This window comes from Cetorhinus maximus, chromosome 7 (genome assembly GCF_964194155.1).
Source record: "Cetorhinus maximus chromosome 7, sCetMax3.hap1.1, whole genome shotgun sequence".
Taxonomy (NCBI): Eukaryota; Metazoa; Chordata; class Chondrichthyes; order Lamniformes; family Cetorhinidae; genus Cetorhinus; species Cetorhinus maximus.
In genome coordinates this window covers 2,264,724-2,280,580 of record NC_135885.1, presented here as the reverse complement: position 1 = coordinate 2,280,580, position 15,857 = coordinate 2,264,724, and the positions used below count along the sequence as shown (strand labels likewise).

Sequence of the window (15,857 nt, the reverse complement as noted above, 5' to 3'; positions counted from 1 at the left end):
GTGTGAGAGAGAGAGAGTGGCACAATGCAGTGTGTGAGAGAGAGAGAGAGTGGCACATTGCAATGTGAGAGAGAGAGAGTGGCACATTGCAGTGTGGGAGAGAGAGTGGCACATTGCAATGTGAGAGAGAGAGTGGCACATTGCAGTGTGAGAGAGAGAGAGTGGCACAATGCAGTGTGTGAGAGAGAGAGAGAGTGGCACAATGCAGTGTGGGAGAGAGAGAGAGTGGCACATTGCAGTGTGAGAGAGAGAGAGTGGCACATTGCAGTGTGAGAGAGAGAGTGGCACAATGCAGTGTGAGAGAGAGAGAGTGGCACATTGCAGTGTGAGAGAGAGAGAGTGGCACATTGCAGTGTGAGAGAGAGAGAGTGGCACATTGCAGTGTGAGAGAGAGAGAGTGGCACATTGCAGTGTGAGAGAGAGAGAGTGGCACAATGCAGTGTGAGAGAGAGAGAGTGGCACATTGCAGTGTGAGAGAGAGAGAGTGGCACATTGCAGTGTGAGAGAGAGGGAGTGGCACATTGCAGTGTGAGAGAGAGAGAGTGGCACATTGCAGTGTGAGAGAGAGAGAGTGGCACATTGCAATGTGAGAGAGAGAGTGGCACATTGCAGTGTGAGAGAGAGAGAGTGGCACAATGCAGTGTGGGAGAGAGAGAGAGTGGCACATTGCAGTGTGAGAGAGAGAGAGTGGCACATTGCAGTGTGGGAGAGAGAGAGTGGCACATTGCAATGTGAGAGAGAGAGTGGCACATTGCAGTGTGAGAGAGAGAGAGTGGCACAATGCAGTGTGTGAGAGAGAGAGAGAGTGGCACATTGCAATGTGAGAGAGAGAGAGTGGCACATTGCAGTGTGGGAGAGAGAGAGTGGCACATTGCAATGTGAGAGAGAGAGTGGCACATTGCAGTGTGAGAGAGAGAGAGTGGCACAATGCAGTGTGTGAGAGAGAGAGAGAGTGGCACAATGCAGTGTGGGAGAGAGAGAGAGTGGCACATTGCAATGTGAGAGAGAGAGTGGCACATTGCAGTGTGAGAGAGAGAGAGAGTGGCACAATGCAGTGTGGGAGAGAGAGAGTGGCACAATGCAGTGTGGGAGAGAGAGAGAGTGGCACATTGCAATGTGAGAGAGAGAGTGGCACATTGCAATGTGGGGGAGAGGGAGTGGCACATTGCAGTGTGGGAGAGAGAGTGGCACATTGCAGTGTGGGAGAGAGAGAGTGGCACAATGCAGTGTGGGGGAGAGAGAGAGTGGCACATTGCATTGCGAGAGAGAGAGTGGCACAATGCAGTGTGAGAGAGAGAGTGGCACATTGCATTGCGGGAGAGAGAGCGTGGCACATTACAGTGTGGGAGAGAGAGAGAGGCACATTACAGTGTGAGAGAGAGAGTGCCACATTGCAGTGTGGGAGAGAGAGAGTGGCACATTGCAGTGTGAGAGAGAGAGAGTGGCACATTGCAGTGTGAGAGAGAGAGAGAGGCACATTACAGTGTGGGAGAGAGAGAGTGGCACATTGCAGTGTGTGAGAGAGAGAGAGAGGCACATTACAGTGTGAGAGAGAGGCACATTGCTGTGTGAGAGAGAGAGCGTGGCACATTGCAGTGCGAGAGAGAGAGTGGCACATTGCAGTGTGAGAGAGAGAGGCACATTGCAGTGTGAGAGAGAGAGAGCGTGGCACATTGCAGTGCAAGAGAGAGAGAGTGGCACATTGCAGTGTGAGAGAGAGAGGCACATTGCAGTGTGAGAGAGAGAGTGGCACATTGCAGTGTGAGAGAGAGAGTGGCACATTGCAGTGTGGGAGAGAGAGAGAGGCACATTGCAGTTTGGGAGAGAGAGTAGCACATTGCAGTTTGGGAGAGAGAGAGTGGCACATTGCAGTGTGGGAGAGAGAGAGTGACACATTGCAGTGTGGGAGAGAGAGAGAGTGGCACATTGCAGTGTGGGAGAGAGAGAGAGGCACATTGCAGTGTGGGAGAGAGAGAGAGTGGCACATTGCAGTGTGGGAGAGAGAGAGAGTGGCACATTGCAGTGTGAGAGAGAGAGAGAGAGTGGCACATTGCAGTTTGGGAGAGAGAGAGAGTGGCACATTACAGTGTGAGAGAGAGAGTGGCACATTGCAGTGTGAGAGAGAGAGAGTGGCACATTGCAGTTTGGGAGAGAGAGAGAGTGGCACATTACAGTGTGAGAGAGAGAGAGTGGCACAATGCAGTGTGGGAGAGAGAGAGAGTGGCACATTGCAGTGAGAGAGAGGGAGTGGCACATTACAGTGTGAGAGAGAGAGAGTGGCACAATGCAGTGTGGGAGAGAGAGAGAGTGGCACATTGCAGTGTGAGAGAGAGAGAGTGGCACATTGCAATGTGAGAGAGAGAGAGTGGCACAATGCAGTGTGAGAGAGAGAGAGTGGCACATTACAGTGTGAGAGAGAGAGTGGCACATTGCAGTGTGAGAGAGAGAGAGTGGCACATTGCAGTGTGAGAGAGAGAGAGTGGCACATTGCAGTGTGGGAGAGAGAGAGTGGCACAATGCAGTGTGAGAGAGAGAGAGTGGCACATTGCAGTGTGAGAGAGAGAGAGTGGCACATTGCAGTGTGAGAGAGAGGGAGTGGCACATTGCAGTGTGAGAGAGAGGGAGTGGCACATTGCAGTGTGAGAGAGAGAGAGTGGCACATTGCAATGTGAGAGAGAGAGTGGCACATTGCAGTGTGAGAGAGAGAGAGTGGCACAATGCAGTGTGGGAGAGAGAGAGAGTGGCACATTGCAGTGTGAGAGAGAGAGAGTGGCACATTGCAGTGTGGGAGAGAGAGAGTGGCACATTGCAATGTGAGAGAGAGAGTGGCACATTGCAGTGTGAGAGAGAGAGAGTGGCACAATGCAGTGTGTGAGAGAGAGAGAGAGTGGCACATTGCAATGTGAGAGAGAGAGAGTGGCACATTGCAGTGTGGGAGAGAGAGAGTGGCACATTGCAATGTGAGAGAGAGAGTGGCACATTGCAGTGTGAGAGAGAGAGAGTGGCACAATGCAGTGTGTGAGAGAGAGAGAGAGTGGCACAATGCAGTGTGGGAGAGAGAGAGAGTGGCACATTGCAGTGTGAGAGAGAGAGAGTGGCACATTGCAGTGTGAGAGAGAGAGAGTGGCACAATGCAGTGTGAGAGAGAGAGAGTGGCACATTGCAGTGTGTGAGAGAGAGAGTGGCACATTGCAGTGTGAGAGAGAGAGAGTGGCACATTGCAGTGTGAGAGAGAGAGAGTGGCACATTGCAGTGTGAGAGAGAGAGAGTGGCACAATGCAGTGTGAGAGAGAGAGAGTGGCACATTGCAGTGTGAGAGAGAGAGAGTGGCACATTGCAGTGTGAGAGAGAGGGAGTGGCACATTGCAGTGTGAGAGAGAGAGAGTGGCACATTGCAGTGTGAGAGAGAGAGAGTGGCACATTGCAATGTGAGAGAGAGAGTGGCACATTGCAGTGTGAGAGAGAGAGAGTGGCACAATGCAGTGTGGGAGAGAGAGAGAGTGGCACATTGCAGTGTGAGAGAGAGAGAGTGGCACATTGCAGTGTGGGAGAGAGAGAGTGGCACATTGCAATGTGAGAGAGTGAGTGGCACATTGCAGTGTGAGAGAGAGAGAGTGGCACAATGCAGTGTGTGAGAGAGAGAGAGAGTGGCACATTGCAATGTGAGAGAGAGAGAGTGGCACATTGCAGTGTGGGAGAGAGAGAGTGGCACATTGCAATGTGAGAGAGAGAGTGGCACATTGCAGTGTGAGAGAGAGAGAGTGGCACAATGCAGTGTGTGAGAGAGAGAGAGAGTGGCACAATGCAGTGTGGGAGAGAGAGAGAGTGGCACATTGCAATGTGAGAGAGAGAGTGGCACATTGCAGTGTGAGAGAGAGAGAGTGGCACAATGCAGTGTGGGAGAGAGAGAGTGGCACAATGCAGTGTGGGAGAGAGAGAGAGTGGCACATTGCAATGTGAGAGAGAGAGTGGCACATTGCAATGTGGGGGAGAGGGAGTGGCACATTGCAGTGTGGGAGAGAGAGTGCCACATTGCAGTGTGGGAGAGAGAGAGTGGCACATTGCAGTTTGGGAGAGAGAGAGTGGCACATTGCAGTGTGAGAGAGAGAGAGGCACATTACAGTGTGAGAGAGAGAGTGGCACATTGCAGTGTGGGAGAGAGAGAGAGGCACATTGCAGTGTGGGAGAGAGAGAGAGTGGCACATTGCAGTGTGGGAGAGAGAGAGAGTGGCACATTGCAGTGTGAGAGAGAGAGAGAGAGAGTGGCACATTGCAGTTTGGGAGAGAGAGAGTGTGGCACATTACAGTGTGAGAGAGAGAGTGGCACATTGCAGTGTGAGAGAGAGAGAGAGTGGCACATTGCAGTTTGGGAGAGAGAGAGTGGCACATTACAGTGTGAGAGAGAGAGAGTGGCACAATGCAGTGTGGGAGAGAGAGAGAGTGGCACATTGCAGTGTGAGAGAGAGGGAGTGGCACATTACAGTGTGAAAGAGAGAGAGTGGCACAATGCAGTGTGGGAGAGAGAGTGGCACATTGCAGTGTGAGAGAGAGAGAGTGGCACATTGCAGTGTGAGAGAGAGAGAGTGGCACAATGCAGTGTGAGAGAGAGAGAGTGGCACGTTGCAGTGTGATAGAGAGAGAGTGGCACATTGCAGTGTGAGAGAGAGGGAGTGGCACATTGCAGTGTGAGAGAGAGGGAGTGGCACATTGCAGTGTGGGAGAGAGAGAGAGTGGCACATTGCAGTGTGAGAGAGAGAGAGTGGCATATTGCAATGTGAGAGAGAGAGTGGCACATTGCAGTGTGAGAGAGAGAGAGTGGCACAATGCAGTGTGGGAGAGAGAGAGAGTGGCACATTGCAGTGTGAGAGAGAGAGAGTGGCACATTGCAGTGTGAGAGAGAGAGAGAGTGGCACATTGCAATGTGAGAGAGAGAGTGGCACATTGCAGTGTGAAAGAGAGAGAGAGTGGCACAATGCAGTGTGGGAGAGAGAGAGTGGCACAATGCAGTGTGGGAGAGAGAGAGAGTGGCACATTGCAATGTGAGAGAGAGAGTGGCACATTGCAATGTGGGGGAGAGGGAGTGGCACATTGCAGTGCGGGAGAGAGAGAGTGGCACAATGCAGTGTGGGAGAGAGAGAGAGTGGCACATTGCAATGTGAGAGAGAGAGAGTGGCACAATGCAGTTTGGGAGAGAGAGAGAGAGAGTGGCACAATGCAGTGTGAGAGAGAGAGAGTGGCACAATGCAGTGTGGGAGAGAGAGAGTGGCACATTGCAATGTGAGAGAGAGAGTGGCACATTGCAATGTGAGAGAGAGAGTGGCACATTGCAATGTGGAGGAGAGAGAGTGGCACATTGCAGTGTGGGAGAGAGAGAGAGAGTGCCACATTGCAGTGTGGGAGAGAGAGAGTCGCACAATGCAGTCTGAGAGAGAGAGTGCCACATTGCTGTGTGAGAGAGAGGGAGTGGTACATTGCAGTGTGAGAGAGAGGGAGTGGTACATTGCAGTGTGAGAGAGAGGGAGTGGCACAGTGCAGTGTGAGAGAGAGGGAGTGGTACATTGCAGTGTGAGAGAGAGGGAGTGGCACAATGCAGTGTGAGAGAGAGGGAGTGGTACATTGCAGTGTGAGAGAGAGAGGGAGTGGCACATTGCAGTGTGAGAGAGAGAGAGACACATTGCAGTGTGGGAGAGAGAGTGGCACATTGCAGTGTGAGAGAGAGAAAGTTGCACATTGCAGTGAGAGAGAGAGTGACACATTGCAGTGTGGGAGTGAGGCTCCCTGCACATTGCAGTGTGGGAGATAGAGAGTGGCACATTGAGGCATGTCAGTGATGACCTGAGCAAAAGAGGAAGTATTGAGAGCTCCTCTACTTTTTTATCCAACCAAAAACAGTGAGTAGTGTTGAGTTTTACCAAAATCAGCTCTGGGAAATTTGCCAAAATTCAAGTTTTGAATTCTGATAGCTTTCAATTAAGTTATTGAGCAGCCCTACCTGGGAACAGAAATATAGGCTCAAACCTCAGAGCGAGTAGTGATTATAGGGCTCATTAATTTCTTGGTGATCAGGAAAGAAAAACATTGTTCTTGAAAGTTTCAGCAAAGTGCTGTTCATGGACTTATACACTTATCCACTGGACCATCTAAATGGTCCAACAGTATAGTCTGAGAATGTTGTGATCAAACTGTACAGGACTTGCATTAGTCGCACCTTCAGCACTGTGTCCAGTTCAGGTCAGACCCACCTTCAGCTTTGTGTCCAGTTCAGGTCGGACCCATCTTCAGCAATGTGTCCAGTTCAGGTCAGACCTGCCTTCAGCCTTGTGTCCAGTTCAGGTCAGACCCACCTGCACTGTGTCCAGTTCTGGCCAGAACCACCCTGAGCCCTGTGTCCAGTTTTGGACAGTGACACGTAAGGGAGCCTTTGAAAGTTGGAGGCCGAGCAGAAAGAAGGCACAAGACAGTATTTCACTTTTAAACTGTAGTGAGTGTAATGTAATTTAACATTTCATCAGAAAAACTAACCCTCTGACAGTGCAGCGCTCCCTCAGTACTGACCCTCTGACAGTGCAGCGCTCCCTCAGTACTGACCCTCTGACAGTGCAGCACTCCCTCAGTACTGACCCTCTGACAGTGCAGCACTCCCTCAGTACTGAACCTCCGACAGTGCAGCACTCCCTCAGTACTGACCCTCTGACAGTGCAGCACTCCCTCAGTACTGAACCTCCGACAGTGCAGCACTCTCTCAGTACTGACCCTCTGACAGTGCAGCACTCCCTCAGTACTGACCCTCTGACAGTACAGCACTCCCTCAGTACTGACCCTCTGACAGTGCAACGCTCCCTCAGTACTGACCCTCTGACAGTGCAGCACTCCCTCAGTACTGACCCTCTGACAGTGCAGCACTCCCTCAGTACTGACCCTCTGACAGTGCAGCACTCCCTCAGTACTGACCCTCTGACAGTGCAGCACTCCCTCAGTACTGACCCTCTGACAGTGCGGCGCTCCCTCAGTACTGACGCTCAGACAGTGCAGCACTCCCTCAGTACTGACCCTCTGACAGTGCAGCACTCCCTCAGTACTGAACCTCCGACAGTGCAGCACTCCCTCAGTACTGACCCTCCGACAGTGCAGCACTCCCTCAGTACTGACCCTCCGACAGTGCAGCACTCCCTCAGTGCTGACCCTCTGACAGTGCAGCACTCCCTTAGTACTGACCCTCTGACAGTGCAGCGCTCCCTCAGTACTGACCCTCTGACAGTGCAGAACTCCCTCAGTACTGACCCTCCAACAGTGCAGCACTCCCTCAGTACTGACCCTCCGACAGTGCAGCACTCCCTCAGTGCTGACCCTCTGACAGTGCAGCACTCCCTCAGTACTGACCCTCCAACAGTGCAGCACTCCCTCAGTACTGACCCTCTGACAGGAATATTGGAGCAGGAGTGGAGTCATTTGGCCCATCGAGCCAGCCCCACCATTCAATTAGATCATGGCTGATCATCCAGCTCAAGACCACTGTCCCACGCTATTCCTATACCCCTTGTCATTAGTATCTAGAAATCTGTTGATTTCTGTCTTTAATATACTCAATGACTGAGCTTCCTCAGCTCTCTGGGATAGAGAATTCCAAAGATTCACCATCCTCTGAGTGAAGAAATTCCTCCTCATCTCAGTTTTACATGGCCTGCCCCTTATTCTGAGACTGTGTCCCCTGGCCCTAGACTCACCAGCCTGGGGAAACATCCTATCCACATCTACCCTAGTGAGCCCTGTAAGAATTTTGTAAGTTTCAATGAGATCACCTCTCATTCTTCAAACTCTAGAGAATACAGGCCTAGTCTCCTCAATCTGTCATAAAACAGTCCCGCCATCCCAGGAATCAGTCTGGTGAACCCCTGTTGCACTCCCTCTATGACAAGTATATTCCTCCTTCCATAAGGAGACCAAAACTCTGCACAATACTCCGGGTGAGGTCTCACCAAGGCTCTATACAACTGCAGCAAGACATCTTTACTCCTGTACTCAAATCCCCTTGTGATGAAGACCAACATACCATTTGCCTTCCTAATTGCTTGCTGCACCTGGATGCTAGCTTTTAGTGACTCATGAACAAGGACACCCACGTCTCTTTGGACACCAACACTTCCAAATATCTCACCATTTAAGAAATACTCTGCCTTTCTACTTTTTCTACTCAAATGGATAACTTCAGACTTATTCACATTATATTTCATCTGTCATGCTCTTGCGCATTCACTTAGCCTGTCCAAATCCCCCCGAAGCCTCCTTGCATCCTCCTCACGTCTCACATTCCCGCCTAATTTTGTGTCATCAGCAACTTTGGAAATCTTACACTTGGTCCCTACATGCAAACCATTTGTATAGAGCGTGAACAGCTGCGGCCCAAGCACTGATCCTTGTGGTACCCCACTAGTAACAGCCTGCCAACCTGACAATGTTCCGTTTATTCCTTTCTCTGTTTTCTGTCTGTTAACCAATTCTCAATCTGTGCCAATCCCATGTGCTGTAATTTTGTTTAGTAACCTCCTGTGTGGGCCCTTATCAAAAGCCTTCTGAAGATCCAAATACACCACATCCACTGGTTCCCCTTTATCTATACTACAAGTAAAATCCTCAACAAGCTCCCAACAGGTTTGTCAAACACGATTTCCCTTTCACAAATCCATGTTGACTCTGCCCAATCATAGCATTATTTACAAAATGTCCAGTTATCACATCCTTTATAATAGATCTAACATTTTCCCTATTACTAATGTCAAACTAACAGGTCTGTAGTACTGTGTTTTCTCTCTCCCTCCCTCCTTAAATAGTGGGGTTACATTTGCTATTTTCCATTCTGCAGGAACCTTTCCGGAATCTAGAATTTTGAAAGATAACCACCAATGCATCCACTATCTCTATAGCCACCTCATTCAACACTCTGGGATGTAGATCATCTGGCCCATGGGATTTATCAACCTTCAATCCAATTAATTTTTTGAGCACTACCTCTTTATTAATACTAATTTCTTTCAGTTCCTCATTTTCACAAGTCCCCTGGCTCCCTAGTATTTCTGATCCTCTGTGAAGATAGACACAAAGCAATTGTTTTGTTTCTCTGTCATTTCCCTATTCTCCATTATAAATTCCTCTGTCTCCGCCTGTAATGGACCCACATTTGTCCTTGCTAATCTTTTCCTTTTCACATACCTAAAGAAGCTTTTACCGTCTGCCTTTATGTTACTCGCTAGTTTGCATTCATATTCTCTTTTCCCTTTCTTTATCAGTTCCTTGGTCCTCATTTGCTGGGTTGTAAATTGCTCCCAATCCTCAGGTTTACTACTTTTTCTGGCAAACTTCTCAGCCACTTCCTTTGATCTAATCTAACCTTTAACTTCTTTTGTTAGACATGGTTGATGAACCTTTCCTGTTGGATTTTTGTGTCTTAGAGGAATGTATATTTGTTGTAGACCATGTAATACTTCTCTAATTACTAGCCAATACCTGTCTACTGTCATATCTTTTAGTGTAGTTTCCCAATCCACCATAGCCAACTTGTCCTTCATACCTTCATAGTTTCCTTTGTTCAGATTTAAAACACTAGTTCAGAATGAACTATCTCACTTTTAAAATTAATGTAAAGTTCTGGCATATTATGGTCACTATTTCCTAACGGTCCGTTTACAGCGTTATTAATTAGTCCTTTCTCATCACGTAATACTTAATCTAAAATAGCCCGATTCTGAGTTGGTTCTTCAATGTACTGCTCAAGAAACCCATCTTGTACACACTCCAGGATTTCATCCTCCACAGAATTAGTGCTAATTTGATTTATCCAGTTTATATGTAAATTGAAGCTGCCCATTATTACTGTATTACCCATGTTACATACAGCTCTAATTTCCTGATTTATTAGCAGTTCGTTGACCTATAAACAACAACTACCAATGTTTGCTGCCCCTTGCTGTTTCTTGCCTCCACCCAAACTGACTCTATGTCTTGACCCTTCGATCTCAGGACCTGTTTCACTAATGTACTTATTAACAGCGCTGTCCACCTCCTTTTCCTTTTTGCCTATGTTTCCTAAATGATGAATATTCTTGAATATTCAGTTCCCATCCTGGGTCACCCTGTAACCACGTCTCCGTAACAGCAATTAAATCATACTCATTTACCTCTATTTGTGCGTTTAAATCATCTATCTTGTTACAAATGCTGCATGCATTCAGATAGAGTGCCCTTAACTTTGTCTTTTTAACATTATTCTGCATTCTGATCCTATTTGATGCTTGCCTTTGTTTCTTCTGCCTTCTAATTTCACTTACTACTTTTCTACTGCCTTTTACCAGTTTTGCCTCCCTCCAACCTGAGCTCCAATCTCTCAGGTTCCCAACCCCCTGCCAATCTAGTTTAAACCCTCCCCAACAACACTAGCAAATCTCCCTGCGAGGATGTTAATCCTGGACCTGCTTAGGTGCAACCCATCCGTTTTATATAGAACCAGTCCTAGTGCTTCAGGAATCTGATGCCCTTCCTCCCACACCAATTCTCCAGCCACACGTTCAATCACTTAATCCTCCAGTTCCTGTGCTGACCACATGGCACTGGGAGTAATCCTGAGATTACTGCTTTTGATGCCCTGCTTTTTAATCTCCTTCCTAACTCCCTAAAATCTGCTTTCAGAACCTCATCCCATTTCCTACCTATGTTGTTGGTACCAATGTAGACCACGACCTCTGGCTGTTCACCCTCCCCCAAAAGAATGTCCTGTAGCCGCTCTCGGACATCCTGGACCCTGGCACCAGGGAGGCAACATCCCACCGCGGAGTCACACTACGGCCGCAGAAATGCTTGCCTGTTCCCCTAACTAATGAATCCCCTATCACTGCAGCGGTTCAAGAAGGCAGCTCACCACCACCTTCTCAAGGGCAATTCGGGATGGGCAATAAATGCTGGCCCAGCCAGTGATGCCCACAACCATAAATGAATAAAAAGAAACTATTGCTCTTCCACTGTTCTTCCTCCAGGAGTGTGCAGCTGAGCCACCCGTGGTGCCATGGACCTGGCTTGTCGTTCATTCCTCTGAGGAACCATCAGCCTCACCAGTATCCAAAATGCAAAACCGGTTTTCCAGACAGTGTAGTACACCCTCCATATTGACACTCTGACAGTGCAGCACTCCCTCTGTACTGACCACCTGACAGTGCAGCACTCCCTCAGTACTGACCCTCTGACAGTGCAGCACTCCCTCTGTACTGACCACCTGACAGTGCAGCACTCCCTCAGTACTGACCCTCTGACAGTGCAGCACTCCCTCAGTACTGACCCTCTGACAGTGCAGCACTCCCTCTGTACTGACCCTCTGACAGTGTAGCACTCCCTCAGTACTGACCACCTGACAGTGCAGCACTCCCTTAGTACTGACCCTCTGACAGTGCAGCATTGCCTCAGTATTGACCACATGACAGTGCAGCACTCCCTCAGATTTGACCACATGACATTGTGGCGCTCCCTCAGTACTGACCCTTCGATAGTGCAGCAGTCCCTTTGTACAGATTCAGCAACATATGACCATAAGACATAGGAGCAGAAATTAGGCCATTCGGCCCATCGAGTCTGCTCCGCCATTCAATCATGGCTGATAAGTTTCTCAACCCCATTCTCCTGCCTTCTCCCCGTAACCTTTGATCCCCTTACCAATCAAGAACCTATCTATCTCGGTCTTAAAGACACTCAATGACCTGGCCTCCACAGCCTTCTGTGGCAATGAATTCCATAGACTCACCACTCTCTGGCTAAAGAAGTTTCTCCCCATCTCTGTTCTAAAAGGTCTTCCCTTTACTCTGAGGCTGTGCCCTCGGGTCCTAGTCTCTCCTACTAATGGAAACATCTTCCCCACGTCCACTCTATCCAGGCCTTTCAATATTCTGTAAGTTTCAATCAAACAATTTCAACAGTGCGACACTTCTTCAGTACTTACCCTCCGACAGTGCAGCCCTCCCTCAGTACTGACCCCCTGACAGTGCAGCACTCCCTCAGTATTGACCACATGCCAGTGCAGCACTCCCTCAGATTTTACCACATGACATTGCGGCGCTCTCTCAGTACTGACCCTCCAACAGTGCAGCACTACCTCAATACTGACCCTCTGACAGTGCAGTGCTCCCTCAGTACTGACCCTCTGACAGTGCAGCACTCCCTCAGTACTGACCCTCTGACAGTGCAGTGCTCCTTCAGTACTGACCCTCTGACAGTGCAGCACTCCCTCAGTACTGACCCTCTGACAGTGCAGCACTCCCTCAGTACTGATCCTCCGACAGTGCAGCACTACCTCAGCACTGACCCTCTGACAGTGTGGCGCTCCCTCAGTACTGACCCTCTGACAGTGTGGCGCTCCCTCAGTACTGACCCTCCGACAGTGCGGTGCTTTCTCAGCACTGACCCTCTGACAGTGCAGCGTTCCCTCAGTACTGACCCTCTGACAGTGCAGCACTCCCTCAGTACTGACCCTCTGACAGTGCAGCATTCCTTCAGTACTGACCCTCTGACAGTGCGGCACTCCCTCAGTACTGACCCTCTGACAGTGCAGCATTCCTTCAGTACTGACCCTACGACAGTGCAGCGCTCCCTCAGTACTGACCCTCCGATAGTGCGGTGCTTTCTCAGTACTGACCCTCTGACAGTGCAGCAGCCCTCACTTAGTACTGACCCTTAGACAGTGCGGTGCTCCCGCAAAGCAGCACTAAAATATCAACCTGTCAATGCTCCAGTCTCTGAAATGAGCCTTAGACCCGTGACAATTTACCTCAGAACGCTGTGGTGGGGTGCTAGCAATGAGAATCTGTGAGAATCTATAATGTCAGATACCAACCCAGTTTGTTTGTGTTGGTTTTGAGTTAGTTCAGTTCAGGCCAAGTGCGTTTTTGCACACAACCCAAGCAGTTCCCCAGTGTAACACCAGTTTGTGGTTCAGTGCGATTAACATGATGTCATGTTCTGAGCCTGTGTGTAGCATCCTGACACTCCCTCTGCTGATCGGCCTCTTTGAGTCTGTGCAGGCCAGACTCGCTCTTCAATGACAGTGAGCTGGGAGGGGCAAGACAGAAACCTCTCTGAAATATTGATTGCACCTGCTACAAAATTCATGATCAGTCAGGTTGGGCTGTGCAGGAAATGCCTTCAGAGCTGCCAAGTGCAGACACAGGCAGGGAACAGAGAAGCTGCTAGAACTACGCAGGAGGGGAGTCAGACAGATGAGTGTTTCAGGTGAGGACTGCCTTGTATCAGAATATAACACATTGACCTCTGGCAATCCTTGCTAGGCAGTGAACGTTCAGGAGCTGATGACAGGATTGCCAGCTGAATTCTGCCTGCTCTTTGAAGGTTGTTTATTGCTGATTATTTTGGGTTGATGACACTTGCCTCAGCTGTGCGTTCACTGCATTTGCAGTCTATGTTTACGAAAGTCTCATGAGACTTTGAGCAAGGGCTGTCAGTGGGTGAGTTTGCTCGGTGCCTGACGCTGTGAGCACCCGTTCTTGTCAGTCTTCATACCTGTGTATCTTGTTGTCACAGAGTTTTGACTGTACCAAGTAATCACTGACTCAGTCGGTATTGCTCTCCTCTCCAAGGTCAGCAGGTGGTGGGTTCAAGCTGCACTCTGGGGATGTGCCTATTTGACTCCCATGCAGAACTGAGGGCATGTATGCTGTCATGGGCATCATTGTCTAGATCATACCACAGCACAGTTTAAAGAGCAGCTGATTTGTCTACTCTCCTGCCCAAAAACCCATTGGCTGCTCACTCAGTTCAGTCAGAAGGTTGTGGGTTCGAGTCCCACTGCCAGAGACTTGAGCCCATAATCCAGACTGACGTTCCCAGTAGGTGCACCGAGGGTGCACAGTCCTGTAGGAGATGCGGTCTTTTGGATGAGACATTTAAACTGAGGCTCCATTTGCTCCCTCAGGTAGATTTAAAAGATCTCATGGCGTTAGTTTAAAGCAAAACATTGGGGGTGGGTTTCTCCCCTGTACCCTAGCCCAATATTTATCCATCAACTAACATCACTACAACAGATATCTTTATCGCATTGCTGTTTGTGGAATCTTGCTGTGCATAAATTGGCTGCTGCAGTTCCTGCATTACAACAGTGACTAGATTTCAAAAATTACTTAATTGGCTCTAAAGTGCTATGGCCGAGCTGAATTTGTTAAAGGTACTTTAGAAATGTAAGTCTTTTCTTTTTCTCCTTCAACCAATCCCTGCTTAAACAGATCAACTTGTTCGTTGCTGTTTGGGGCATCTGCTTTCTATGAAATGACTGACCTATTTGCCTAGATAACAATGACTATGTTTCAAGCTAATTCACTGCAAAGTGCTTTGATACATTTCAATAGGGGCGTCGAGTATAAAAGCAATGATGTTATGGTGAACCTTTATAAAACAATGGCTAGGTCTCAGCTGGAGTATTGTGTCCAATTCTGGGCACCACACTTCAATGTCAAGGTCTTGGAGAGGGTGATTTACTAGAAAGGTACCAGGGATGAAGGACTTCAGTCAATGTGGAGAGACTGGAGAAGTTGGGGTTGAGAAGTGGAGGTTTAATAGAGATGTTCAAAGTGATGAATGGTCTTGGTGAAGTAAATAAGGACTAACTGTTTCCAGTGGCAGGAGAGTCAGTAACCAGAGGGACACAGATTGAATACAATTGATAAAAGAGCCATAGGGGAAGATGAGAGAATGTTTACACATTGAGTTGTCGCTATCTGGAATGTGGTTCCTGAAAGAGCAACAGGAACAGATTCAATATTAACTTTTGGAATTTGATGAAACTTTGAGGGTAAAATGTTTTCACTGCAATGAGGAAAGAGCAAGGGGAGGCTGACTAACTGGACAGCTTTTTCAAAGAGCCAGAACATGCAGGATGGGCCGAATGCCCTCTGATTCTGTGAGTTAATGCAATACGAATGATATAAATCCATTTAGTTGCTATAACCTGATCCTGTTAGCAAATGTTAGCAAGGGAAGAGGGAGTAAGTTGGAAAAGGGAATGGGATCAGGAATAAACAACATTTCCAATATTAAAATAGAGGCTATTTCAAGCTCGCGATTGAAATACTGAACTGGGAGAAGAATCCTGCTGACTTGTGTAAGAGTACAGCACTGGTATTGCAGTTATGTGAACTGGTGGGTGAGAGGTATTTCCGTACTGGACTGCGAAACACAGCCAGCAGCACAATTAGACATTCTGTTCTTCCAAACTCAGGCTGGCTCTCAACAGAATGTTTACATCAAGAGGTACCGTACTGGTGGGGACAGGTCTGTCACTGTATAACACTGGGGTACCGTACTGGTGGGGACGGGTCTGTCACTGTATAACACTGGGGTACCGTACTGGTGGGGACAGGTCTGTCACTGTATAACACTGGGGTACCGTACTGGTGGGGACAGGTCTGTCACTGTATAACACTGGGGTACAGTACTGGTGGGGACAGGTCTGTCACTGTATAACACTGGGGTACCATACTGGTGGGGACAGGTCTGTCACTGTATAACACTGGGGTACAGTACTGGTGGGGACAGGTCTGTCACTGTATCACACTGGGTTACAGTACTGGTGGGGACAGGTCTGTCACTGTATAACACTGGGGTACAGTACTGGTGGGGACAGGTCAGTCACTGTATAACACTGGGTTACAGTACTGGTGGGGACAGGTCTGTCACTGTATAACACTGGGGTACCGTACTGGTGGGGACAGGTCTATCACTGTATAACACTGGGTTACAGTACTGGTGGGGACGGGTCTGTCACTGTATAACACTGGGGTACCGTACTGGTGGGGACAGGTCTGTCACTGTAT

At 48.8% G+C, this 15,857-nt stretch overlaps 1 protein-coding gene across 7 annotated transcripts in view; it reads left to right on the top strand.

Annotated features, from left to right (window-relative positions):
* fhip1b (FHF complex subunit HOOK interacting protein 1B) overlaps window positions 1-15,857 on the top strand; it is a 118,716-nt gene that overhangs the window by 4,580 nt on the left and 98,279 nt on the right. The window contains exon 1 of one of the 7 annotated variants that reach the window (XM_078544935.1): window positions 13,108-13,263. The exons of 2 other annotated variants lie outside the window; for them this stretch is intronic. The gene's annotated coding sequence lies outside the window, so the exon portion shown is untranslated. Of the gene's footprint in view, window positions 1-13,107; window positions 13,264-13,358; window positions 13,381-15,274; window positions 15,316-15,857 lie in introns of those variants that run through there. 4 more of the 7 variants (XM_078544925.1, XM_078544934.1, XM_078544932.1 and 1 more) reach the window with 4 other exon arrangements.